General features: G+C 37.7%; 1 long non-coding RNA gene across 3 annotated transcripts in view; it reads left to right on the forward strand.

Moving 5' to 3' along the window:
• LOC106505563 overlaps positions 1-26772 on the forward strand; it is a 335645-nt gene extending 308873 nt beyond the window's left edge. For all 3 annotated transcript variants that reach the window (XR_002338196.1, XR_002338198.1, XR_002338197.1), the window contains 4 exons: positions 12663-12762; positions 15046-15190; positions 18578-18684; positions 22640-26772. This is a non-coding gene — a long non-coding RNA (uncharacterized LOC106505563). The remainder of the gene's footprint in view (positions 1-12662; positions 12763-15045; positions 15191-18577; positions 18685-22639) is intronic.

The raw sequence follows: 27784 nt of genomic DNA on the forward strand, positions 1-27784 counted from the left end.
GTTCAAATAATACACTTTTTGTTATTCAATTAATACCAATCATACATGTGAAACAATTGAGTTCACCAGGTAAAATTCTTCTCAGTCAAGACCCCATGTTTCCCCAAAAAAGGTTTATGGGATGCTGGTGGTTTCAGAAATAAATATCAGTTCTAGGATCTTCCCTATTTCTCTTGTCTCTTTCTGTCATTCTCTTAAACAGAAAACTCTCAAGATGCTGTCAAAGGGAACAATTAAGTTTCTTGCAGCCAGAGCAGCATTGCTATTTAGTTGCAAATTATTTTAGGACTCAGCCATGGCCATCAACATGAATCAGCTTTCTCTTTTTTTTTATTTTATTTTTTTAATGCAATTAAACTTTGCCTTGGAGGTCTTTCCTCCATACAATTAAGATGTGCTTTTTTTTTTAGTTTTGATTCAAAATGAGACATATGGGAGTTACCATGACTCAGGGGTTAAGGAACCTGACTAGTATCCATGAGCATGTGGGTTCAATCCCTGGCCTTTCTCAGTGGGTTAAGGATCTGGCGTTGCCATGAGCTGTGGGTAGTTCACAGACATGGCTAGGATCTGGCATTGCTGTGGTTTGGGGTAGGCTGGCAGCTACAGCTCTGATTTGACCCTAGCCTGGGAACCTCCATATGCCTCTGTGCGGCCCTAAAAAGACAAAAAAAAAAGAAAAAGAAATGAGAGATACATGGTTCCATCTTTGACAAGGGAGAAATTGACTGTAGGATTGGAGGATTTTACATATTTTTGTCTATCTGAAATTCTTTCTCCTAATACAACAATGGAATAAGAAACCAAAGAAATTCATCTCTTTCATGGAGCAAATTTCCTAGATCTTGTAGTAGGCCCTTTATGTATGATTAATCATTGAATCCTTGTACCAGCATGGCACCGGCTCCTTTCCAAAGATAAGGGACTCTCTTGGAGGGTGGTGTGTGCATACCCTCCCAGCTTGGAAATGCTAGGGCTAGGATTAATATCCAGGTATTTCTGCTATCCTTTTCAAGCCAAATACATAAACAAAGTATTTCAAGGGGAGTACAGTGAAGTGTTATTGATCTCTTAGCTGTGGTAATGTTTAGACTTAAATGAATGAATTTAAACAAATTTTAAATGACTACTCCCCCTTTTGCTAAAACTGAGGAGTTGGAATAGATTATTGTTGTAAACTTGTCTTGCAGTGAGAACATTTTTGTGTGTATGTCAGACAATGGACTAAGCACTTTAGATGCTTTAGTTCATACATTCCTTAAAAGAAATGATGTTAAGTTCTATTACCATTATGTTACAGATGAGGTAAGTGGGACTCCAAAAAAGTCCCAGGTCACACAGTTCACATAGATTTAGGTAGAGAAGCTGGGGTTCAAACCAGATCTGGATTTCAGAGCCACCACTGTCCTCTAACACAATTCAGCCTTCACTCAAAGACTAGCCTTTCAGGTTTTATCAATCCTAGGCCTGAGAATGGAGCTGAGGTGGAACTGAGTTGGGGGTAAGGATGAGACAGAGCTGTGTTTCTGTTAACATGCAAAATGACGAGAGCCTCAGAATATGGACCTTCAAGCAATGCTTATCCCGCAATAAGGAGAAGACCTCAAGCCATTTACACTCACTTTGTGTGCATCGACTATGGATGGGAAAGCCTGTTTCACCAAGGGCATGCATGCAATCTTTGGATTGCTAAAGCCCACAGGGCCATGTTGCCTCCTGAAAGCTGAGAAATTCATCTGGTGACTCCAGGTAGTTAGTCCCCAGAAGTTCCATAACATCCCTTGCTGTCTTCTTGCTTTTGGAGAGACATGTTCTTGGTTTTCATTCCAGGAGCACAGAGTCATTTTTTTTTTTAATTCCTGTTTTCCAGGGTCACATTAACATTTTGCAATGCCACATCATTTTTTTTCCATGTTCTATAAACCAGCTCTCTTGTAAAGGCTCTCTTCAGAAGCGAAATCTTCGTTGTCACTAAACTCTTATCATTTGTGTGGAAACATTGTGGGTGGTTCCCCCTCCCCCCATTCTCCTCAGGTTATCATGACCATGCTTATTTTACTTAGTGCTTGGTTGTCATCCTGATTCCTTTTCTCTAAATCTAAGCTTTAGAATAGGGCCAAGCGATGCAGTAACTGTTATCCACATGTGGCTACTTAAATTTATAAAAATTACATAAATTAAAAATTGAGTTTCTTAGTTCACTAGAAAAATGATGTGGCTAGTAGTTATTGTATTGACCATTGCAGATATGGAATATTTTCATCATCTTTGAAAGTTTATTGGGTAGTTCTGCTTGAGAGATTTGATTTCCTAGAAAAGATAGCCGTATGAATATTGTGATGGATTATATTAATTTTCATGGTATTTCTTTCTTGCCCCTCCTTGGCATATCTCTTCCTGGAATACCCTGCATACAGTGCTATTCCTTACAAGAGGATTAAATCTACATTTGCTCCATTGCTATCGTTTGGCCCTATGACTTGCTTTGCCCAGTGAACTATGAACATAAGTAATGTGTATAAAGTCTAAGAAGAAACTTTAATAGCCAGTGTGTACTTCAGCATGAAATCTTTCCCTTCAGCCATGAGGCAAACAGTGTTGGAAAATGGGGCTGCTTCTGGGTCCTTGAGTGAAGGTGACATGGAGCGAGTTGAACCCATTCATAATCCATATTTAATGTGGAGGAGAAATAACCTTTTAATGTCTCAACTCACTATTTTTAGTATCATTTATTATTATACCCACTCGAATTAAGCTGACTGATACAAATGTGGACTCTCAATATTGCAGAGATGAAACCAGGGATCCTAAGTGATTTTCATCAGTGATATTCTGTAGAGGACTGGGCTGGAAGCCAGGGTAATGGGAGCAGACCACACAGATGATGCAGTTGACAACAGGTTCACATATTATACAAAGCACAAAAGGTTTGCCCCTGGGTGAATTGGCGAAGCCATGTGATAGGACGAGAGCTGATATTTTTAGAGTTCATTCTATTATCAAGTGCCCAGAACCTGAATGATTTTTATCCCTAGGGTGTGAATAGCCCTCAGATGTAGAGCTCTCTGTGTGAAAAGATGTGCTTTCTGCAGCCAAGTGACTCTTTTCATTTATTCTAATAGCCTCTCTGGTGTCTGCATGGGGGAGGTTTTCCCACCTTTTTATTTCTAGAGTATGTTTTGAAATTTCAACACTACATTTACATTTTGCAGTTGGATCAGAGGAGTCATAATAAATATGAATCAAGGTAAGGAGTTGAGGATTGGAGATATAAACAGTCAATATTTATATTATATATATATGTATATACACACACACACACATATAATATAAATAGGCAATATTTATACTTCCAGAATGAGGAAGATATGTAGGAAGATAAGGAAGTTCAGGCTCTTAATTTGACATTCTATTTCATCTTATTTTATTTCATTTAATTTTACTCTTGTACTTGGGTTCATATATTGACTGAAAGAAGATTAAAAGTCATCATTTCCTTGCAGGTAGAATCCTTGCTTCTTATGGTGACTAAAGTAATGTTCAAATGAAGAGAGTTAGCCATGGAGAGTTAGAGACTCACGTTTAATCTCTTGCATATCTAGGTCAGTAGAATTTTGAGATCACCAATGATACATCTCTCTAAAAATTCATTTTTGTACTAAAGTATACGAAAGTTCCATTATCTCATGTGATTGAAAGAACACTGGTCCAAGAATAAGATCTGCTCATATTGATACCAAAAGTAAAATTTCACTTTAAAATAGAAATGGAAGAGATAGTTAGTAAAAAATAGTAGCAGTTTATTTGTATATTTTCACTGTTTTATTTATAATGCATGGGATCTGATCCAACTAACCTTCTCTCTTCATCATTCCCTAGATTTACCATGTGCCCCTTATAGCCATTTTTTTCCATTCCCACTCCCTAAATAATTATAATAGTTAATATTAATTGAATGGCAATCACAGGGAAGATGTTTTTTATGTATTATTTGGAATCATCCCTAGAGTCCTGCCATTTGTGTGGTATTGATGTCCACTCAATAGATGAAAGAGCAGTGTTTTAGAAATGTCAGCCACATAGTTGAAGGGCTTAGTAAAGTGTTGAGTCAGAACTGGGATTAAATACATTAAATCCAAAATCTTGGGGTCTTACAACACTCCTTATTGAATGCTGTGCTTACTTCACCTTCTTCCCTGACTCTCAGTAGCCAATCTGATATTTGTGATACTGACATCTGTTTTCTCTGTGATTTTTTCTTCATTTCTGTACTTGTTCTTTGGACTCCTTTGTATAGTTTTCTGTTTGTTTTAAGTATGCTTCCTCAACTAGATTGAAAACACCTTAAGGCAAGTGGCTCAGGTTAGGTTTCTTAGAAAAGACTCTAAGATGAAATTTCATGGGCACATGTTTTGTTAATGAGTGTTTTTAGAAGACATATCTGCAAGGAAGTAAGAAGGCAGAGATGGCAGAGGAAATGGCTAAACCATAGCCTCAGTTGATGTTGAAGAAACTCAGGAGGATTTTCAGAGTTGTGTGTAAAATGCAGCTGGTCATCACAGAAGATAGTGGTGATTGTGTCACCTGCAGAGGTAATGTGAGTGGAATAGTGCAACATTTCATACAGGGAAGTTACATATCTTGATTAAATAAATGTTGTGAAGGGCTCTTATGTACCAGAAACTTCCTTATGCTTCTGATCGCAGACATTGTCTCATGAAGTCTGCATTTTCAATGGGGAAGAGACAGGGTTCATAGGGATGATAGAGTGGCCAATTCCTTAAAAGCAGTATGCTTCCAAAGCAAAAGTCATCCCAGTCTGTGTAGAGAATATACCACTACTGAAACACCGATGCCTGAACTGAGCCTTGGCAGATGAGTAAGAATTTGCTGAGCAAAATACCACCATGATGCCTGGGACAAGGGAGCATACAATGAAAGTCTATGGCTTCTGAATTTTTATATTTCCAAGCCCTTGTTCATGACCACACATACTGCTTTCTCACAAAATAATTTGTGTGATATATATTTGGCATATAGTTGATGTTCAATTCATATTTGTGGAATAAATATGTGAAATTTAAATGAGTATTAGAATATGTCAACAAATGAAGCAAAACATCTTTTCAGTTTAATGTGAATAAGAAAATAGAATTTAGGGGTTAGTAGGAATCTGAAGAAAAGTTTGATCCTATATTAGACATCTGAAGTTCCACAGAAGCTAATTATGGCATGGACATTGGAAGGGAGTGAGTTTTTTATTTTAATATTTATGTATGTATGTATTTTGTTGAATTGATGAAAGCCAGCACATATTCAGTGCCATCTATGTCTCCATGACTCATTAAATAATCAGTACCAGGCTTCAAAAATAAGAAAGCAAGGAGTTCCTGTTGTGGCTCAGAAGGTTAAGAACCTGACTAGTATCCATGAGGTTTTGGATTCGATCCCTGGCCTTTCTCAGAGGGTAAGGATCCAGCCTTTTGTGAGCTATGGTGTAGGTCACAGACACAGCTGGGATCCAGCATTGCTGTGGCTGTGGTGTAGGCCAGCAGCTACAGCTCCAATTCAACCCCTAGCCTGGGAACTTCCATATGCCACAGGTGCGGCCCAGAAAAGAAAGAAAGGAAGGAAGAAAGAAAGGAAGGAAGGGAAAAGAAAAGAAAGCTTTAAAAAAATTTTTTTTTTGGCTGTGCCCACATCATGTGGCAGTTTCTGGGCATGGGATCAAATCCACACCATAGGAGTGACAAGCATTTGGATCCTTAACCTGCTAAACCATCAGGGAATTCCTGTTTATATTTATGTCTGTTGTTTTTCTTTGTTTTGTGACATGTTTGCACAGTGTAAACACCCATTACTTTGGGCATAAGAAAAAACAAGCATTTCTTCTTTTAAGGAACTTACCCTTCTTAAGTGCAATGGATTTTAATGAAGTAAATCAGAAGGTAATGCATGGTAAAATTCATATATTATACAAGCAATGAAATTGAGTAGAGGGGAAGTAAAAGCTGTATGTTGGTCAGGAAGCAAGAACATTCTTCAGATGCTCAAGAGTCACTTCCATGCTGGGAAATATTGGTACATATGGATAGACAAGTTAGACAGGGTCAAAGTTTGGATGCCTTCAAATGTCTAGCTAGAGGAGAGGAATTTTGTCCTTCAGGCAACAGATCCTTCAGGTAAACAATAATGATATCTGATTGGGGCAAGCTGACAGTGATAAGATTCAGTGACACCTTGGAGAGTTTTAGCAATAATATCCCCATTAGATTCATTTAGGACAAAAAAGAAGGCAAGGAGACCAGTTAACATGATAATGCCAGGAAATAGGTGATGAGAACTTATACAACCATGATGGCAAAGAAAACTTAAAGAAATATACAAAGAGGATATTTAAAGAGAGGATTTGTTTATAAAGAAATTGGAAAGAACTTTGAATCGAAAGATACTAAACTAACCCTAAAGAGATTATTTGATCACCCAGTGATTTCATTTAATTAATTAAAAAAATACATGGGTTCTTTGTGTTCTTATAGATAATCTATATCCTGCATTTGGTAACTTTCATGTTTTTTGGTTATTGGAGGGGCAAAGAAGAGTTGAATCATAATCTATTTTTTTAATTTAATTTTACTAACATGTAGCTTATTTACAATGTTGTGTTAACTTCTGCTCTACAACAAAGGACTCACAATCTATTGGGTAAAATGGTCAAAGATTTAACCGTTCTTTCTTAATGATAAATTCATTCATCCAACTCTTATGCAAAGTTTATTTTACACTCAGTATTCTAGATCACAAACAAATAAATGCTTATGAACAACTATAAATTTGTAAGATAGCATAATTTACAGAGAAGCATGAATTCATGTAGTAATGGTGAGACATGAGGACATCTAACCCAGCAGTTAATGGAGAGAAGTCAGGAATTCTTTCCTTGAGAAAATGACTTTGGACGTGGAAACAATGGATGAATGCTGGCTCAATATTTAAAGAGCTGGAGAGCCATTAAGATGTTCAAAGTCAGAGAGTTAAGGTCTTACAGGAAATTTGGACAGGCTTGAGTATTTTTGTGCAACATGTTATAAGCAATGCGATGAGATATATGGTCAGTGCCCACAGTGTGAAGATTCACTCCAGGCTGAGGAGTTTAAGTTTTTCTTGGAGATCTCAGGATTCCAACAAAATAATGATAGGATCAATTCAGCCTTTGAAAGATCAACGTTGCTCCTATAATGAGCAGAGCATGGGCAACTGCAGAATCATGGTAAGAATTTTGAGAATCTTAGCTAAAGAAGTGACACTGCAGAATAGAAAATAGCAGTATGTAAGATGCTAAAGAATGATAATGCACAGACCAGGCAAATGATTAGATACCAGGTAAGAAGGAGGAGGAGAGCAAGATGATGTTGTAGACACTGGCTAGATGCTCACCAAGCCATTTCCTCTTCCTTTGCATGAGTTAATGGATGCTTTTAATTATCTTGTGGCTGGTTGGAGCCTCATGAAAAATTCCTTCCTGTGGACTGTAAACAGAAGCAATTTATGGGAAAGGGAGTTAAAGATGGCATAGTTTCTCCAGGCTTTCTTTGATTTCCCAGTTACTTGGCTGGATGATGTCAAGATGATCTTGGAGCCATGTTTAGAAAACAGTAGATCCAATAGATAAAAGTTCAAAATGAATGCATGGAGCAGAGACCCCACTGCTCTATATTGATTCTAATACGAATGGAACGAACAGGAGAAGTAGCACACATGTGTGTATGTGTGTTGAACCACAAAGTTTTAAGATGTATTTTTATAATATAATGAACCTGATTAATACAGCTGTTATTGGTATTTATGGCTTCAGAGTATAAGTGGTCAAATAATATCTTTCACTAAACTATGGAACATGGTAACATGACTTTTTTTGGGTGGCAGATGACTTTAGATTTAATCAACTAATTTTGACATGACTGTGGCTCATCAGAAAGTAGATGTTATTTGGGGATTTGGATATGATTCTGGAGCTCAGTCAAATAGATAAAGCTAGAAATAGGAATTAGTGCCATACATTAAAATCAAAGCTATGAAAATTTCCCTCATAGCTCGGTGATTTAAGGATCTGGCATTGCCACTGGTGCTGCTCAAGTTGCTGCTCTGGTGGGGATTTGATCCTTGGTCCAGGAACTTCTGCATGACATGCACACAGCCAAAAAAAAAAAAAAAAAAACTGAAGCTATGAGAGTGAATGATACTGATAATACCCATGAATTCATGCACTAAGAGAAAAGAAATTGTCTAGGACCAGTACCTTAGGAACATGAACACTGAAGGAAAGGAAAGAAAAAAAAAAGAATCTGGAAGTACATTGGAGGAGGCCACAAAGTAGTTGGGAGGGAATCCAGGAAAATAGACTGTTTCATAAGGTAAAGGGAGAGAGAGCTGCACAGAGGAGGTGTCAGAAAACAAAATAACTCTTTTCAGAAAGGTCAAGGACTAATAAGTCTATCAGATTTTATTACTAGGAGGTCATGTTTTACAACCTTATGCCCTTTTTGTTCAGGGTAGTCCAAGTTGATGTTTAATTATTTTTGCTTTTGCTTTCCTTTTTTTTTTCTTAATAAAGTATAGTTGATTTACAATATTGTGTTAATTTCAGTGGTACAACAAAGTGACTCAGTTATGTGTGTATATATATTTATATACACACATATTGGAATGATAATTGCCATTCAGTCTTTCACTGTGTATTAATGTCCTTAGACATCCACCATCCACAATATATAAGTAAATATTCATTTATACACATTATGCTTCTAAATTATCAGTGTTAACTATATATCATTTTTTAACATTCTTTTCCATTATGGTTTATCAGAGGACATTGACTATAGTTCTCTGAGCCATACAGTAAGGCCTTGTTGTTTATCCCCTCCTTGCATTATAGGTTATATCTGCTAATCCCAACCCCCACTCCATCCCGCCTCCAAACCCCTCCCCCTTGGCAACCATAAGTCTGTTCTCTATGTCCGTAAATCTGTTTCTGTTTCAAAGATAGGTTCATTTGTGTTATATTTTAGATTTCACATAAAAATAATATAATATGGTGTTTTTTCTCTGACTTACTTCACTTAGTATGAGAATCTCTGGTTGTATCCATGTTGCTGCAAATGCCATTATTTCATTCTTTTTAATGACTGAGTAGTATTCCATTGTGTATATGTGCCACATCTTCTTTATCAATTTGATGATTAATTCTTTCTTTTTTTATACTCATGCTGGGTTGGATAATGAGATACAGTCACATTGGTCATTAGTACCATTGACAAAATAGTTTTAGTGGTGATAAAATGTTTGCTGTAAGTTGAGAACTTTTTGATGAATGAAAAGGAAGTTTATTTTCATTAACTTAACCATGAAGGAAAAGACAGAGATGAGGAAGCTGGGTGAGGAATCAGTGGAAAGATTTTTGTTGTTGGTTGTTTGAGTTTTCAAGTCGGGAGAAACCTGAGCATTTTTTGTGCTGAGGGGAAAGAAAACTGTAAATAGGAAGAAATGCCCGGTTTCTTGGTAATAAAGAAGAGTTCCTAGATCAGGTTCTAAATGAGGTAAAATGGATGAAATGTCAGTTCTTCATCTGCTTTATTAGTCCTTGGTTCTCTCTTTTGCAACTCAGCGTCACCAACATTGCCTGTTTTATGTCTGCCTTGTGAGCAAACTCTCAAAGATGAGGCCTATATTTTAGCAAAAGTGGCTACGACCATGGTCCTGCAAGTAATTTACATCTTCTGCGTTCTTTAGTTTCAACGTGTGTTCAGATGTGTTGTCATTATTTTTACATGGTAATCCCTATAATTAAATTATGCCCTATAAAGATAGCCCATTTTATTTAAAACCAGACCTATAAGCAGGAGTCTGTTTATTAACCAATGAATCTTTTCTTCTTTTCTCTTTGGAATCATAATCACTGTTCAGTCTTTCACTGTGTATTAAAGTCCTTAGACATCCACCATCTACAATATAGAAGTAAATATTCGTTTATACACATTATGCTTCTAAATTATCAGTGTTAAATATACACATATGAGGAAGATGTAAGAACTAAAATTGGTAAGATGAAGTCAGACTAACTATAATTAGGATTCTTATCCAGTTAGGAGAATGAAGAAATTCAGCCTTTGACATCATTGAATCATGCATCTCTAAAAGGCTATTTTGTTTAGTAGAGAACTTCAGTGCAACAAGAATTATCTTTTATTTTTTTCTTCCTTTTTCAGTCACACCGGTGACATATGGAAGTTACTGGGCCAGGGAAGGAATCTGAGTCGATGCTGCCCCCTATGCCACAGCTAGGGCCTACACAACAGCTACTGCAATGCGGGGTTCTTAACCCACTGTGCCACAGCTGGAACTCCTACAAGAACCATTTTTTTTTAATTAAAGAAATATGGAACAGATGATCCTATCTAAAAATAACAAACAAACAAAAAACAGAAACAGAGCATGGCCAAGAAAGCAGACTTGGGGTTTGCGGGGGGGAAGAAGGGAAGGGAGTGGGAGGGATGGGCATTTGGGGGGTTTGGGGGATGCAAACTGTTATATCTTGAATGGATGGGCAGTGGCATCCTACTGTACAGCTAGGGAAATGTGGGTGATTGGGTCACTTTGGTGTACAACAGAACTTGATGAAATATTGTAAATCAACTATAATAAAATAAAAAAATAAAAAAGATCTTTACAAGCATGCATAATGAAAAGCCTAATAAAATATTTACTAAGTGGAAAAAAAAGAAATCCTGCTATTATGGAAAAAAGTGAAACTACTTTGAGACAAATTAAATTTTTAAGTTTAAAAAAGTAATACTGATTGCATTGGTCGCAGGCTTATAGACCAGCAGGCACTAGCTCAATGGTTCATGTACAATAGTAAGCCAGGAGACTTAGCTGCAAAGTGGAAGTTGAGATCTCATTATAAGAAGAAACTTAACTGCTGTTGAAGATCTGTTCCACTAGAGTTAGTATTTGGCCCAAGAGAGGCCATTTTTTCAGAGGGATGTCAGCAGTAATTGCGAGTTTCCCAAAGTAGTAACCTTGTATATAAATGCTCCTTCTAATCCCCACTATGAAACTGCCACATTAAACATATTTCAGTTTAAGAACTATGTGACTCATCAACTTCGACACTCAGAGGATACTTGCAATAGACTTTGCTGACTTATTTCACCAGGTACCTGGAAATTTAGACCCGTTGGAGAGTATTTATGTATCTCCTCATGGAGATGACTGAAACTTAGAGAAAGGGGAGACAGTCTTAGCCAGACTAATGTTATGCAGTGTTGGATGGGAAGGAAAAGATTGACATGGGTGGACAGGAGTATTCAAGTTAACATGTTGGGGCCACAGTCTTGACTGTGCTGAAATGAGGGAAGTTTGGAGAAGGGAGACAAGAAACAGCCAGGGCAGGCCACTTGAGGAGCTAGAGACGGTCCTGGATGTGGGTGTGGCGTGCCACATTCAAGGAGAGGAGAGAGGGGTACTGTTTCTGGCATCAGGCTTTATTGGGGGTGGGTTGATGGGTAGCAGTCTTATGAGTCCTTTGTTTCTACCACCTGCATTTAAGCTATTTTGGTACCTTTCTGCTCCTAAGAGCCAGATTATTATTTATATTAAATTTGTCTCCTTCCACTCTTATCCATCATTGAATGAATTCACACATTTCCAAGAATCCTGGAAATCATTCCTAATTTTTCTCTTCTGTTCTCTTTTATAGCCAGTCAATACCCAAGTCAGTAAATCCCATTTCCTGTAGGTATTTTATTTTTAAAAATTTATTGAACTATAGTTTATTTACAGTGTAGTTCCAGGTATACAGCAAAGTGATTCAGTTGAACATTAATATGAATATTTTCAAAAATTCTTTTCTCTTAAAAGTTATTATATCTTTCATAGAGGCATAATTTGCCTATAATATAAAGTGCAGATTTCACATGTGCAATTCAAAGAGTTTGACAAAAGAGTAACCTGTGTCACCACCAACTTAATCAAGATATGCTGAGCATTTCCATCACTGCAGAAATTTTTCCTGATTCTCTCTCTTTTTGGTGTTTTTATGTGATTTTTCATGATTTTTAATGTTTCTGTATCTTTTCACATGTTATTATAATATTTCTTGATGGTTAAAATTTCTATGTTAAATAATATCTCATTTTCCATCTTGTTTTCTGGTTGAATTTTGTTGGAGTAGAGAATATTTATTCTAAGTTGATTATATCTGGCAGTAATAATGGATTTTTCTATTAGTTATGATACTGTGTTTATTTTATTGAGGTTTTTTTATGTAGAAGATCAAATCACCAGCTATTAATGAGAGTTTTATCCCTTACTTTCCAAATATGACATTTCTGCCATGCTTTCAGATTTATAGCACTGACTCAGACATCTAATATTATGTTAAACAACAGCAGTGTGTAAGGTCATTCTTGTTGTTTTTTTTAAATCATAAATGGGAATATATAAAAATTTCTCTGCAAGGTATTTTCCTTGATGTACAATGGGATTTTTAAATCCTATTAAGTTAAAGATGTTCATTTATATTACTGGTTCTCTGATTGTTTATATGTACTTAGATTGTTAGGTCCTATAATAATTTTATTCTTTTCTGGGTCTAAATGTAGGATACAGAGAGATGAACAAGGAATTGGTGTTATGAAAACTCACTGGAACATTGGAAACATGTGGAATATGGGAAAGATGAGAATAGAGTAGCCCATTTGGGTAAGATTAAAGGAAAACATCCATCTCAGACAAAAAGCTTCCAGTGGCACATTCTTAAGAAGAGGCCTGTGATCCTGGTCAGGAACAGGAGTGGGTTCAGACCTGGTCTGGTTAAAGTGGGTAGAGATAGGTCGTCTGTACAAAGAACATATTATTTTCTTTATCAGAACAACAGATTGAATGAATAACAGGTGGTTCTTAACTGTGTTATGTGTTATAAGATGATGGAAAATCCATTACATTTTATTTTAGTGATTTGATGTATAGTTATTGTGTGTGCAAATAACATGAAGAACATGACTGAAAGACATAAATTGAATTTGAAACAAAAATGGAATCAAAGGTGATTTTTAAATCTAATATAGAGTGTAGCTATGCACTAAATTTAGTAGAAAACATGTGCTGATTAATTTCTCAAGTTTTTAAGAGTCAACATTAGAGTGATATTCATGAAGCTATTGAGGATTTGTCCTGTGCCTATCATTGGTCCACAGGAGAAGGGGAAGGATGTAAAAATCAATTTAATGAAATATATTCACTTCTTATGATAACCTGCTAATATGTTCCCCTCCCCAAAACAGTCTCAGTACTGGCTGATCACAGGGAAAAAGAATCCATAACAGTGGAGTGTTATGGATGCTCCACATTCCATGATGAGTGACAAAATTCTTCCATGCCCTTAGCCTACACATAGTAGAAGAGACTTGTTGGTCAGGGCTTTGGATCAGGTGTAGTTGATCTGTGCTTCATGGGCATGTGACCTATGAACACTTGGTATCATTCTTGCTGTCACCTTTTTGAGATTCTTAATCATTTTTGAACAAGATGCTTTGCATTTTCATTTTGCACTGGGCCCTGACAATCATGCAGCTGGTTCTGGCTAGAGCGTAACATGTGCACATCATTTTGTGTCTAGGGTAGTTAGAGTCTCTTGGGCCTTCTTTGAGTCTTCATTTTGCGTACTTTTTATTGGAGATCAGGCTTTTGGGTTCTTCCTATTCTGATGAGTTTGGGGTGATAATATTAAGGCCAGGGACCTTTCCTCAGGATAGAGAAATTCAATAGTAAGGGAAGAGAAGCTCAGTAAGAGGAGTGGGCAACCTGGGCTTACAATTTATCAGAGAATGAGGACCTATTGGAAATAATAAGGTGAGACTGTATGGCCCAACCAATTTAGTCTCTGAGCATTGATAAGAAAAGAGGTAAATGTGTCTAAATGTTTAGCTCCAAACTCCTATACAGATCTCTAGCAATCTGGAATAGTACAAATGGAAGCTCTGTTTAACCACTCCCTTCCGTAAATGCAGACACTTGGCAGAAACTAGGCATTTCTCAGCAACACAAGAAAAGTTACAATTCAGTTTTATTTATAACTCACTCAAGAATGTAGCCTAATCTGTGTGTTGCATTTTGTCCAATAAGGTGAACACTCCTGGAGGTAGATTAATTAGGCATCTTGAGGGAAGAAAGAAAGAATGTTCTTGAATCTTTCCCCCAGAGGCAGAAATATCCAATTCTCATAGACATAATTTTTAAAAGCTCCAGTTGTTATTGGTCATACAAGTTTGATAGGTGGCTGCATTTCTCTTCTCTCCTCAGTCTAATAGCTATAATCCAGAAGTTGGAGCAAGTTTCCCCAAGGGCTAAAACTGTTAGCATCACCAAACAAGAATGTTCACTGTGAAATGCAGTGAGCCCAAGCAATTTACAGCTTTCATTCTCCCTTTCCATAAATGGCACGTCATTGCTCCTCCATAGGCTGGGGGAAATGGGTTTATTGCATTCATTTTAAGAAATATTCCTGTACCTCTTTTGTGGGCCTCGCTACAATTTCAGTTATATTTCATCTTCTAAGAAGTTTGCTAAATGTAGCTTTAAGCAGCCCACTCTGGTAGGTGTGCTTGAGCCATTATCATCCATTTTTCAATAAAGCTGTGGGTGAAAGTGTCATTGATTCTTTTTCACCAGGAGAGAATATTAGCTTTTTATCCTCATCATATTATCTCGCTGCTTGACTGATAAAACTGTCATGCTAAAGGAAAGGTCAGGAATTATTGAGTGGGTGTTCATTTAATTCATCTTGCACCCCCCTCTTGCAACAAATGTACTGGGAATGTAACAGAAAATTTGTGTTTATGAAATGAGAATAGAAGAGAGAGATAAATGGGTGAAGTCTTCATGGATTAATGACTTCATTTTGTTTCCTAGAAATATGTGTGAGCTTTAAAGGGTCTTCATTTATAACTTACACTTGCCCCTTATTTCATTTTCTTATTTTGATAGAAAGAATTCTCAAATGACACTTTGCTGAGCAAGAAGGCTTCTTTGATGGGCTAAACGTTCCTGGGCATGAGAAGGGGAGGAGGAACAGGAGAGGACAGATGGTTCTCATGGCAGGAAAAAGATGACACCACTCTCATTATCCAAGGTATCCAAAGAAGTTATAATTAGTGAGAGTTACTTCTAATTATATTTCATTTTGCAATTAACATGGATTAATGCTATGACGAGCAACAAAGGATGGAGAGGATCAAAACAGCAGCAAGTTGTGAGACCACAGGTAGGTAATTCAGAGGAAATCAAACTGTAAACAAAGGTAGTAAAACTAATGGGCCAGCCCGGAGTACCTCTTCCCTTCGCATCCACTTTTTGTGATTTTTATCTGCTCTCTAGTCTTCAGAGGGTCTGGTAGTTTAGGATTTTTTTCCTTATTCTGTTACTACTCCCTGAATCTAGAACAGTGATCTAACTGAACATCTGGGAGAGACCGTGATTTTAATCAATGAGATCTCATCTGAATTCTGATAGTCTAGTCAATAGTTATATATAACATATATATGACATCAGGCAAAATAATTAACTTCTCTCCATCCCACTGTTCTTTTTTTTTATTTTAAGAAAAGGGGTTTGAGGTGATTATACTATGAAGTTTCACTTGGTCTCGGTTTTCTATCTTTCACATTCAATTGGTCAGTGAGACTTTTCCAATTCTCTCCATTAAGTACCTTCTGAGTCTATGAACTGCTCATTTTCTCATGCCATTACTTTGTACCAGGCCCTCACCGTATCTTGGACTATTGAAACGGCCTTTTAGTTTATTTCACTTCCTCTAATCTCATAGTTCTTTCTACTTAGTTTTCACCTGTTTGAGGTTTAATTCTTCCCAGTTGCATGTTTGATTCAATCCCTAACCCCTTAATGGAACTATCAAAGTTACAGTCAAGTAAGTCTAGATGGCTTTTCATGATACGAAAACTTTTTCACCATCTGGCTGTTTTTTATAATTCTACTTTTTCTTCTCTTTCTCCTCATTGAATGAAACTTGCTGGGCTGGTTTTTGTACATACATATCCTTAGGCCTGAAATATCTGTCCATATGCCATTTGCTTACTCCTCTGATGACTTGCTATTTATTTTTGAAACCCAGCTCAAATATCTTCTCTTCTTACTCTCCTTCATTATTTTGAATACTCTTTATACTTTAAACGTATGTTTACTGTTGTATCTATTATACTAAGTCAAGTAAATTTTATATGCACTGGACTTTTAGGACACGCATAAAATGTGTTAATGAAGTCTTAAGTCTTTATAATTATTTAAACGTTCCGGATCACAGTTCATATCCAATAAATGTTAGCCTTTTTTTCCTTTCCCTTTTCTTCTTTCTTAATGTCAGTGTTTTAGTTACACACACGTACATGTACACTGTTGTGGAAAAGCCTGAAAGATATTCTTGAGGAATGCTTGTTTTAGGGAAACTAAATAAATGGTAATTTTTTAAAGGAAATCACAGCAGATGAGGTTCAAGAAAGCCCCAAGGTGAAGTGAATGGTGATATGGCAGTAATTCACTTAGATTACCTTTTCATTGGTATGAATCTTGGTAGAAAAAAAAAATCTATCTCCCACTTTCCAGCTCTGCATTTTACCAAGCTCCTGAAAGTTCACTGAGAGTGCCTTTCTGCAAGCTGCTTTCTCCTTCTGGGTTAGTTTCTCCCTTTCTTCAGCCAACTGTTTCTAATGTGAACCATAAATTAAGGCTCCCTTCCTTTGCGAAGCCACTCTAACATGCCAAGGCTGATTTCATCAACTATTTTCTGTGCTGTCATATCCTGAGCTTTCTACTTTCCACCCTGTCTTGTAATCATCTGTTTATACATTATTCTTCCCTACCTGGTTGTGAACTTCCTGAAGGCAGGCTGGTGATTCATGGATCCCTAGATTCTGGTGACCTGTACAATGCAGACATTCAATAAATATTTGAATGAATTAGTGAGTGAACAAATGAATGAATCACAGAGGGAGGTCTTTGCCTGTCATTGTTTTATACGTTGCCCTTTCCAGAGTATATCTCTCTAAGCAGTAGAGACTTTTCTTTGTATTCTGTGTATGGGTTAGGGCTTTGCCTGTTACTCACACTGAGTGGAGGCAAGAACTCTAAAAGCCAGGAATACCTACCTATCCCACCTCTTCCCAGCCAAGAGAAGTGGACAATATAAAAGAATCAGTATCAAAGGACTCAGAGTTACAAGCCCACACTCAATCTTGACATCCACTTACAGGCATTTGCAATGTCTTTCTCTTTTTGGCTTCTCATTAAACCTGCAGAAATTATGGGGAAGTAAAACAGCTCTTGGCTGGCACTTAACTTTTTCCTCTTTGAAATCTGCAAGTCTAATTATTCATTGCCCTCACATGGGTTGTAGTTCACTTCTCTCCTGGAACCAGCCTGTCCATGGATGCCCCAGTACACTCCCACTCCTGCCTTTCCGCTTGCATTTTGAGATGGCTATAACACTTAGGGAAACGTCTCCTGATTAAAAAAATAAAAGGTTTAAAACGAGTCAGATGGCAGGTTAAAAATAACTGAAACAGCCTCGCTGTCCCAGTTATTACACGATGGCCTGGCAGTTAAAACCTCCAGGCAGTGCCTCCGGCGAACTGAGTCCAGCACCTCATCATTATCCTCCAGAAATCCTTGGGTCGATTGAATCTGCAACCATTAGCTAGAATGGAAAGGTTCTGACCTGTCATTTCAACAAGAAAAGGCAACCAAGCCAAGTTCTTCATTATAGGAAAGATTTTTAGTGTTTTAAGACATCACGGGCTCTCTAATTTGTAAGGGACTAATAGGGGGACATCTTGGTGCTTCCCTGATGATCTGCCTCTCACTTGCGTCACTGACAGACTGGATTAGGTGCCCCTCCCTTGCATGGTGAAAACACCTCCTTAGCTCTGTATCTCAGTGCTGTGAGATGCACTTCAGAGTGGTGGCTAGGAAGGCAGCCTCTGGAGTCAAACTGCCCAAGAGAGGGTGTCAGCCCTGCCACTTACTAGCTGTGCCATCTTGGACAAGTTACTTTACCACTCTGTGCTTCAGTTTATGAGTAAAGTGGAAATAAATATAGTCCCTACCTCAGGTGGGTTGTTGTACAAAAACGAAGTGAGATAATACATGTACAGTTCTTTTAAAAATGACAGAACATGATACACATGTTAGCTGTTCATATTGCTATTAGGTCATTTTATAATTATAGTCATTTGTCCTTCATTTGCAAACCTGCCTTTCCTATTAGACTGTGAATATCCTGAGGAAAGGACTTCATCTTTTGACTGAATCTTCAGGGGATCAGGCAGGGCTTTGTTTTTGGTAGAAACAAAATAAATGAACATTTGCATATGTAGAAGGACCTAATTCTACATTTTTATTTTAGAAGAGAAGAAAAACTAAGACATAGATGAAAAATAGATTAGTACCTAGAATTATAACCCAGTATCATGGCTCCTCCTTTGATGTGCTTTCTTGGGTACCACAGGGATGTTTGTGCCTGGAAAATGGAAGGGTGAGGTCAGCTTCATGCTCTGGGATTTGACCAGTGATGGAATTTGAGAAAAAAGAAAACTCAGAAGTCACATCTCCCAGGTGTGTTATCTAACTTTATTATGGAACCAAATTTTCCAGAGATTCCTGAGTCATCCAATCAAAAGATCTCTTATTTAGTAATGCCCTTTGAAGATTTATAGGTACATAGGTATATTTATCTACATATATAACATGTAAAACTAGAACTCAGAGAAATTAATTGAATAACTGTAGATAATAAGTGAAAAAGTGACTGGGCCAACATAAATCTCATTGTTTGTCTCAATTCAGGGCTCTTTTCAGTAGTGTAAGATAGCAGTGATTGCATACTTACTATGTATTAGATACTCTAGTAGGTGATATTTACTCAATCTTTTTTCATAATCATTTTTTCCTTTTGTCTTTTTAGGGCCTCATCCATGGCATATGGAGGTTCCCAGGCTGGGAGTTGAATAGGAGCTGTAACCACTGGCTTACACCACAGCCACAGTAATGCCAGATCTGAGCCATGTCTGCAACCTACACCACAGTTCACAGCAATACCTGATCCTTAACCCACTGATCGAGGCCAGGGATCAAACCCGCATCCTCATGGATACTACCTGGGTTCATTAATCACTGAGCCACGATGGGAACTCCAGTTTACTTATAATCTTTCCTCATAAAAATCCCAATTGTACAGATAGGAAACCCATAGCTCACAGGAGTTAGGTAGCTTCCAAGTCATATAGGCATCTTCCAAGGTCATATAACCAGAACATAGCACAGGTGAGCACTAGGATTCCTGAACAGAATACCTTCAGGTCACTCGCTTCCACATACATCAAACTGTCTCTGGAGCCCTGTTTAGAGTATATAGACTTCCATGAATCAGAAGAAACAACAGCAGCAGTAATAGTCATAACCAAATCCTGCACAAGATTCATTTTTGATTCCAAAGATATTTGGACTTCTGCTTTTGGTAAAATGTCGTGATGGGAGTCAATTTATTTCCCAGCCTATATCAACCAATAAAATGACAAAATACATGCTTTCTAGACACCAGATATTAAGCAACAGAAAGACAGTGAACCTGACAGACAAAAACTAGGAATAGAGAAGACTCTCTCAACTTGAGAAAAGGTATCTACAAACACACACACACACACCACACACACACACACACACACACACACACAGCTACCATCATATTTAATAGATAAAGACTAAAACTTTCTGCTGAGGTCCAGACCAACAAACACAAGTCTATCTGTCTCCCACATTTTTATTCACCATTGTACTAGCTGTTCTAGCCAGTGTAATAAGAGGGGAAAAAGGAAATAAAAGACATTGAGATGGGAAAGCAATAAGTAAAATTGTTTTTAGTTAAAGTTAACATCATCTCTATGTAGAAAATACAATGAAATTTACCAAAAAACTATTAAAACCATAAGTAAGTTTAGTAACATTGCAAAGATCAACATAAAATTCAGTTATTTATATGTACTCTAACAAGAAATTAAAAAATATTAAAATAAAAATAATGCCATATACAGTAGCATCAAAAATATAAGATGCTTAGGGAGTTCCCTCATGGCTCAGCAGGTTGGGGATCCAGTGTTGTCACTGCTGTGGCTCTGGTTACCCTGGTTCCAGCTGTGGCACAGTTTCTATCCCTGGCCTAGGAACTTCTACATGCCAAATATATATATAGTTATATAGTTATATATATGTTATTTATTTGTGTGTGTGTATATATATATATATAAAAGTTTATATATTTATGTGTGTATATATATATCTATATAAAAGTCGCTGGTATAATTGAATATTCATATGCAGAAAAGAACTTTAATTTGGAGTTCCCATCATGGCTCAGTGGTTAACGAATCCGACTAGGAACCATGAGGTTGTGGGTTTGATCCCTGCCCTTGCTCAGTGGGTTAAGGATCCGGCGTCGCCCTGAGCTGTGGTGTAGGTTGCAGACACTGCTCAGATCTTGCGTTGCTGTGGCTCTGGCGTAGGCTGGTGGCTATGGCTCCAATTAGACCCCTAGCCTGGGAACCTTCATATGTGGTGCGGGAACAGCCCCAAAAAAGGCAAAAAAAAAAAATTATTTTTATATCTCACACCACACATAAACATTAACTAAAGATGAATCACAAAACTAAATATTAGACCTAAAATTATTACACTCCAAGAAGAAAATATAAGAAAAATATAGTGACCCTGGATTAGGCAAAGATTTCTTAAATATGACATCAAAAGCACTAAACATAAAATAAAATATTTACCAATTTATCAATCAGACTTGGTCAACATTAAAAACGTCTACTGGTTGTAAAATGCTAAGAGAATAAAAAGACAGGCCAAAGACATAGAGAAAATATTTCATAAAAGACTTGTATCCGGACAATATAAAATGTAAATAAAAATCACAATGACATCCCATTCTAAAACTGTCGGAGAGGGAATTCCCACTGTGGCTCAGCAGTAACAAACCCAACTAGTATCCATGAGGATGCAGGTTTGATGCCTGGCTTTCATCAGTGGGTTAAGGACCTGGTGTTGCTATGAGCTGTCGTATAGATCAGAGATGTGGCTCAGATCCTATGTTGCTGTGTCTGTGGTGTAGGCCAGTAGCTGTAGCTCCAATTCAACCCCTAACCTGGGAACTTCCAAATGCTGCAGGTGCACCCCTAAAAAGACAAATAAAATAAAATAAAATAAAATAAAAAAGCTATCAGAAAGGCTTAAAAAAAATGACCATACCAAATGTTGGTGAGGATGTAGAATGGGACTCTCACATTATCGGGGGGGGGGGGCATGTAAAATGGCTCCACCATTTTGGAAAATATTTTTTTTCAGTTTCTTGAAATGTTAACTGCATACTCTATCATGTGATCCAGCAATCCCACTCCTAGATATTTACTCAAGGAGATAAAAAATTTTGTTTATAAAAAAGACTTGTTTAGCAGTGTTTATAGCATTTTTATCTATAATAGCCCAAACTCAGTGATCATCAAAAAGTTAATGGATGAACAAACTGTGCTATATCCATACAGCAGAATACCCTTCAACAATAAAAATAATGAACTGTTTATTAACACAAAAACTAGTAAGAGAAATGTCAGAATAATTATGCTGTATGAAAGAAGCCAGATGTTATTAAAGAGTAAATATTTTGTGATTTTATAGATGTTAAATTCTAAAAATTGCCAACAACTCTTTAGTGTCAGAAAACAAGGCATTGGTTACCTGGACGGGGGAGGAGGAAGGGGCATGAAGCAGGCAGGAACTTCTGGAGGTGATGGATATGTTCCCTGTCTTGCTTGTGGTAAGAGTTTCTCTGGTGTATAGCTGTATCAAAACTTATCAAATCATATATTTTAAATTATGTTCAGTTTATTATGAATGAGTGATATAGCAAAGACTGGCTCTTGGCCATATTCTTGAGGAGACAGTGCTGAGTTAGGACTCAAAATCAAGCATACAAAGGCAGGGAGTATCTGGCACAAGGTTTGCTGTGGTGATGAAGATTGGATGTCCCTTGTTCTAATTACCTGCCTTACTTTGTTGATTTTTCCTGACTTATTTGTAACTTATTACTTGGTAACCTATTATCTGGTGGCTAGAGTGTTGCTGGTTATGGTCTCAAGGACATGTATCTACAGCGATGACTTTAGCCTGATGCCTTTGGAGAGTTTGCACGGAAACCAAGAAGCAGTGGGTTTGGTGGCTTCTGGCCAAATATGCACTGTTTCTCGCCTTGAGGATCCCTGCTTCCCTTAAGAACAGAGACTCAAATTTGTCTGCTCATCTGGGGCCCATTCCTAAGTCCTAAATCCACTTACACAACACAGATAGCCCTCTGGTTGAATTGTGATCTGGCTACTAAATTCCAGAAACTTTGATCCTAAGACACCAAAATTAGAGAAATGCAGCCTTGCCTCCATGCATAACTGCCAGAGCCAGGGATGCAGAATCTTGCTTTCTAACTTGTTTGTTCGTTTGTTTTTTGGTCTCTGAGGAATAGAACCCCTTGAACTTTTCTGTGGTGCTGAAGTTTAGGAGGACCAATGAAGGCACCAGGATCCCAGCACTGAGAAAAAAGCCACCTTGAGAAAGTCGCAGGTATCTGGCAGCCATGGATCAAAATAGCACATTTATTGAGTCTAGAGAGGACAATGTGGAAACTAGTAGGATGGTTATTTTAAAGATAAAGCCACGATGTGCCTTAGGGTAACCTAAAAATACTGAAGCCTTTTTGCTTTCATGTTAGATCCCTCTCTGTAAAAGCTACAACCAGAAGCAACAAATTCAAATTTTAACAGCCTTTACTCAATTGTGCCTGGGAACACAAGAAAGAAGGTTGACAGCATATCACACTGGAAAACTTCTGCTCGCCCTTATAATTCTTTTCTCCCACCAGAGTTCTGCAATTTAAAGCAGCGACTCAACCCTTTTCATTAACTGTCTGTCCTTTTCTCTTTCTCTTCCTCTTTCTCCTGCCCCTGCCTCTCCCTCAGCACCTTCATCCCATTTTCTCAGCCCTAAGCCCTTTCTTTGTTTATTAGTTGGGTGTTTTCTATTGGCTACCCTGCTCATTTTCTCCTTGGAGATTACAAAGGGTGAAAATCTGTGAATACCTAACCTCTGGAATTTCCTTTCTTCCTGACTCTCTCAGTGATAAATTACCTTATTTCAGTGAGCATTTCCTGGCCACCTTCAACATCTGCAAATCCTCAGCTCCTGACAGAACCTCCTCCAATGCCCTGATTTGCGTTTCTCCTTAGCGCTTACACTAACTTACCCACGTATTTTTCTTAATTTTTTAAATTGTCTATATTCCTCTCCCCAGTTGAAGATAAAAGCCTCACAAGGGCAGGGACTTTGATCTATCTCATCTACTGCTAGATTTTCAAAGCCTCAAACTGAACTCAGTCCATAGATGGGTACTCAATAAATTTTTGTGGAATGAATAAATGCATTTCTCACAAGAAAGCATCCTCTTTGGTAGTTTGCTTTTCAGAAAAGTCACTCTGGATGTCAGTCACCCCCCAATTCTTTAGTTGGGACCACTCCCTCCATGTTCTCTAATGATCTGTTGGCTTTTTATGGCTTATGAGTGGAGCTAGCAGCAGCAGTCAGATTCTGAATTATTTTGATACCTGGTATCACCATTTCAATCCAATGATGAGTCTCCCCTGGGAGTTTACACCACCCCCATGATGGACAATACAACAGACTCTTCATGAGCCCTGAATTTTGGGGTACCTAGAGTTTAAGCATCAGAAATCAGAACTCAATCTAGATGCAAGGCTATATAGTCTTTGAGAGACAGATCTGGATTTGAAATTGGATTCTGACACATTCTATGTGTCCTTTGACCAAATCCCTCTCCTTGGTGAGCTTCAGGTTTGTTTTGTTTTGCTGTTTTCACCTATAACTCAGATGTACCAATCCAACTTCACAGGGCATATATGTAAAGTGCTACTCCTTAAGGTCAGAGCATGTGGTAGGACTCTGTAGCTTGTCCACATAGATCAACTTGTGAAAAAGGAAGAAAATTCATTCCATTCATATGCAATGAATGGAAGTTCCAGAGAGGAGACAATTTGTATTTAAAAACATAGAGTAATGTTGGGACACTTATGTGTGTGCAATCATAGTATAACTCTCCTTCAGTGTAGTGGAATTTCCATAATGGAGTCTTAAGACAGGGTAGATGACAGTGCATTTGGGAAGATGAAGAAATAAGATATGCATCAGGAATCAGGGATATTCCATGTCACGGTCCAGGTCTTCACAGGAAGTAGATGACAAGATGGGATTAAATATCCGTGGATTTTATTAGAGAAATACCTGTGAGAAACAAACTCAGTGAGAGTCAGAAAGGCCTTGAGAGTCTCAGACCATGATGCATTCTAATCTCGAGTGAACCAGTGGGAAGGGAAGAAGGAAGATTGAGTGTTTGTGTCTTAGACTTCTGTGATGTTCTAAAGAAAGTTTGGCAATGAGGTCAATGGGTCCTTGAACCAAAGCCACTTTCAGAGGAGTCCCCCATTTCCTGGGGATGGACCTATCTTAATATTGCTGTGCTCAGTCTTTGCTGAGAGCAGCCTGTCTTGAAGGTGGCATTGGTGCAAACACAGTGATGGATTTCAGAGGACTGCAACTGGTCCTTTGGTTCAATGACGTTCCCTGGAGTTGGAGGTCTGATAGGAGCCTTCACAATGCTGTCCTTCTAGATGACTTCAATCCATGGAGATTGAAGAAGGGCTAAACACTTTCAACCCCCTGAGAAAGGTTAATGTCTGATCATGACCTTCAGTAAGTAACAAGAAGAAGGTTTAATTTCTTGAAATATTTTCTACCACCTTGATTAATTCTAGACTCTAGCTGGTGGAATTACAAAAGAAAAGAAGCCCAAATGAAATTTTATGGAAACACAATGACCCACAGACCCTCATGGGAAGACTTGCTGAAATAGGGTATATCCCACTCCACCCCTAGCAGAGAGCCTACCTCAGAGACAGTCCCGAGAGAAGGAGAACACAGACCCAGCTATGAGGCTCTGAGGCTCCCTCTTGTTGTGGCCTAGAGCACCTAGGGGCCCATCTCTAGAATTGTCTTTTGCATGTGAGAGGCTAGACTAACTAGTCAGTATTCCCAGGGGGCTCAGCAAATCTCAACAACCCATGCTACTATGGCCGTTGATCTTTAAGTGGAATTGAACCTTGGCCTTAGTCAGTCCTAGAGGGAGAAGACAAAATTTTAACTTTTTCATTGAGTGAAATTTGTAAAACTTGGATGGAGAATGAAAGGCCATTTCCTAGAATTGCAACCAGGCTGGGTACTCAGCTAAATTAGATGAATGCATAAGCTAAATACCTACTCTGATGAATAAGACATGGGTCAGGCACTCAGTTCCCTTGCAATGCCACTACATAGAGTATCTTCTTTTGCCATCTGTGTACCTATTCTCCTTCCCTAAAGGATGACATTCACCATGCCAGTTAGGACCTTCATAATGATAACCACACATCCCTTCCCCTTCCAGCAGCACACAAAGGAAAAAATCATAGACTCTGGAGCCAAATTCCAACTTCCTAAACTTGTGAATTTGGGCAAGTTACTTAACTGCTATAGCCTTCAGTATCCTACTCTGAGAACCAGGAAGAAGAGCACTATTTTGCCAGGATATTGTGAAAATTAAAGATAATCTATGCAAAACCCTTGTCACAGCACTTGGCACGTGACAGAGGCTCTAATTATTGTTGCAAATATTTTCGTTCTTAGAAATGTTACACGATCTGCCTCAGCCTACTCTTACTATTAGGATAAGGGCTTAAGAGGTTACCTGTGACAAACAACCTGCTTGCTTTTAAGTAATTGCCTTATACACACAGCATCTGTGCTAGCAGAATTAAGCAGCATAGATGCCAGGCCTCTTACAAGAGTTTGAAATCTGGAGCATCTATATAATCCTGGCTGCTTCATTCAGCCCCATGCACAGATGGGACTGTTTCTTCAGACACTTACTTGTTTCTCCCCAATGGTATTATGACAACCTAAGTAAAACCTTTAAATGATTTAGTTTGGTCATAATCATTTTCTCCATATTACCGAACTGATCTCCTGATTGGCGTATTGTTTGGATGTATTTCAGTTTCCAATTTGATCATTTATTTCTGTATCATTTGACATTTTATGAAGGACTCCTTTTAGAACATTCTCTTTCGTTGCATATCTTCAGATTCTTTGAAACATGTTCAAAACACACTTCTGGGAAAGAGGAACATAATACCATTTAGCATCCTTTAGAACTCTTTCTGATCACCTCAGTCTACCCATCCCAAAAATATCTGGGATTCATAGGATCCTGTCAGGCCACTTCTTTCTAAACTCTTTCTATGCAATATTTCATTAGATTCCTTGGTGTCAAAGATCACCTGCATATTGATAATTCCAAAATTGATATATTCACCTGAGCACACTCTGATGGGCTCCTTGCCCATATATTCTGCAACTTCTCAGGTCTGCTACAAGGTCTGAGGTAGGCTTTCTTTTACTTTCTTTTTTTTTGAAATTAAAGCATAGCTGATTTATAAAGTACAGTTGATATATGAAAGTATAATGTTGTGCCAATTTCTGCTGTTCATAAAAGTGACCCAGTCATGCACATATGTGTGTGTGTGTGTATATATATATATATACACACATATACACATTCTTTTTCTCATACTATCTTCATCTTGTTCTATCCCAAGAGACTGGATATAATTCCCTGTGTTGTACAATAGGACTGCATTGCTTATCCATTTTATTTTATTTATTTATTATTATTTTTTTAATTGGAAAGAGAATCACATTTTTTTAATTTTTTTTTATTTTCCCACTGTACAGCAAGGATAACCTGCTTATCCATTTTAAACGTAATAGTTTGCATCTACCAACCCCAAACTCCCAGTCCATCCTACTCCCTCCCTCCTCCCCCTTGGCAGCTACAAATCTGTTCTCTATGTCTGTGAGTCTGTCTTGATAACCAAACTTTTTATTACAATTAGATTAATCTTTCTTATCATTTTCAATAATTAACAATGAAAAATTGAAAAGAAGGAAGGTATTTTGTACTATGCTATGAAATTCAGTCAGAGAGTATTTTCTGTTTGTTAGCTGGCTTACAAAAAACATCCCCGAATGGTTCAAACACAGTATTATAGTGTAGGTCAAAAGCAGACATTGAACAGAGTGATATTTTTTTTCTTACCATCTAAAAAATCTTCTGGTTCACTAAAAAAAAAAAAAAAAAAAAAAAAAGAAAAAGTGAAACAGTGAAATAGATTGGGTCACAACTGCTGAACATGTGGTAATCCTGTGACCATTTCGATATTCTATCAGATTCTATGAAATATGTTCAAAACACACTTCTGGGGAAGAGGAACATAATACTGTCCATGTTCCCAAACCTGTGATGTGTTACTGGCTAGGAAGATAACTGAGCCCTCTAAAAATGTGTCTATATTTTAAAATTGGATTTCTACTTTGTTTCTTACAATTTAACACATTTTAACCTAAAAAGTCAACCACAAACATGCTAAAATTAAGTATGACTGAACTGACATATTACCTTGAAGCAGACAAAGTATGCTGTTAATTCTACTAAATCTGAGTAGGG

This window comes from Sus scrofa, chromosome 13 (assembly GCF_000003025.6).
Source record: "Sus scrofa isolate TJ Tabasco breed Duroc chromosome 13, Sscrofa11.1, whole genome shotgun sequence".
In the NCBI taxonomy this organism is placed as follows: Eukaryota; Metazoa; Chordata; class Mammalia; order Artiodactyla; family Suidae; genus Sus; species Sus scrofa.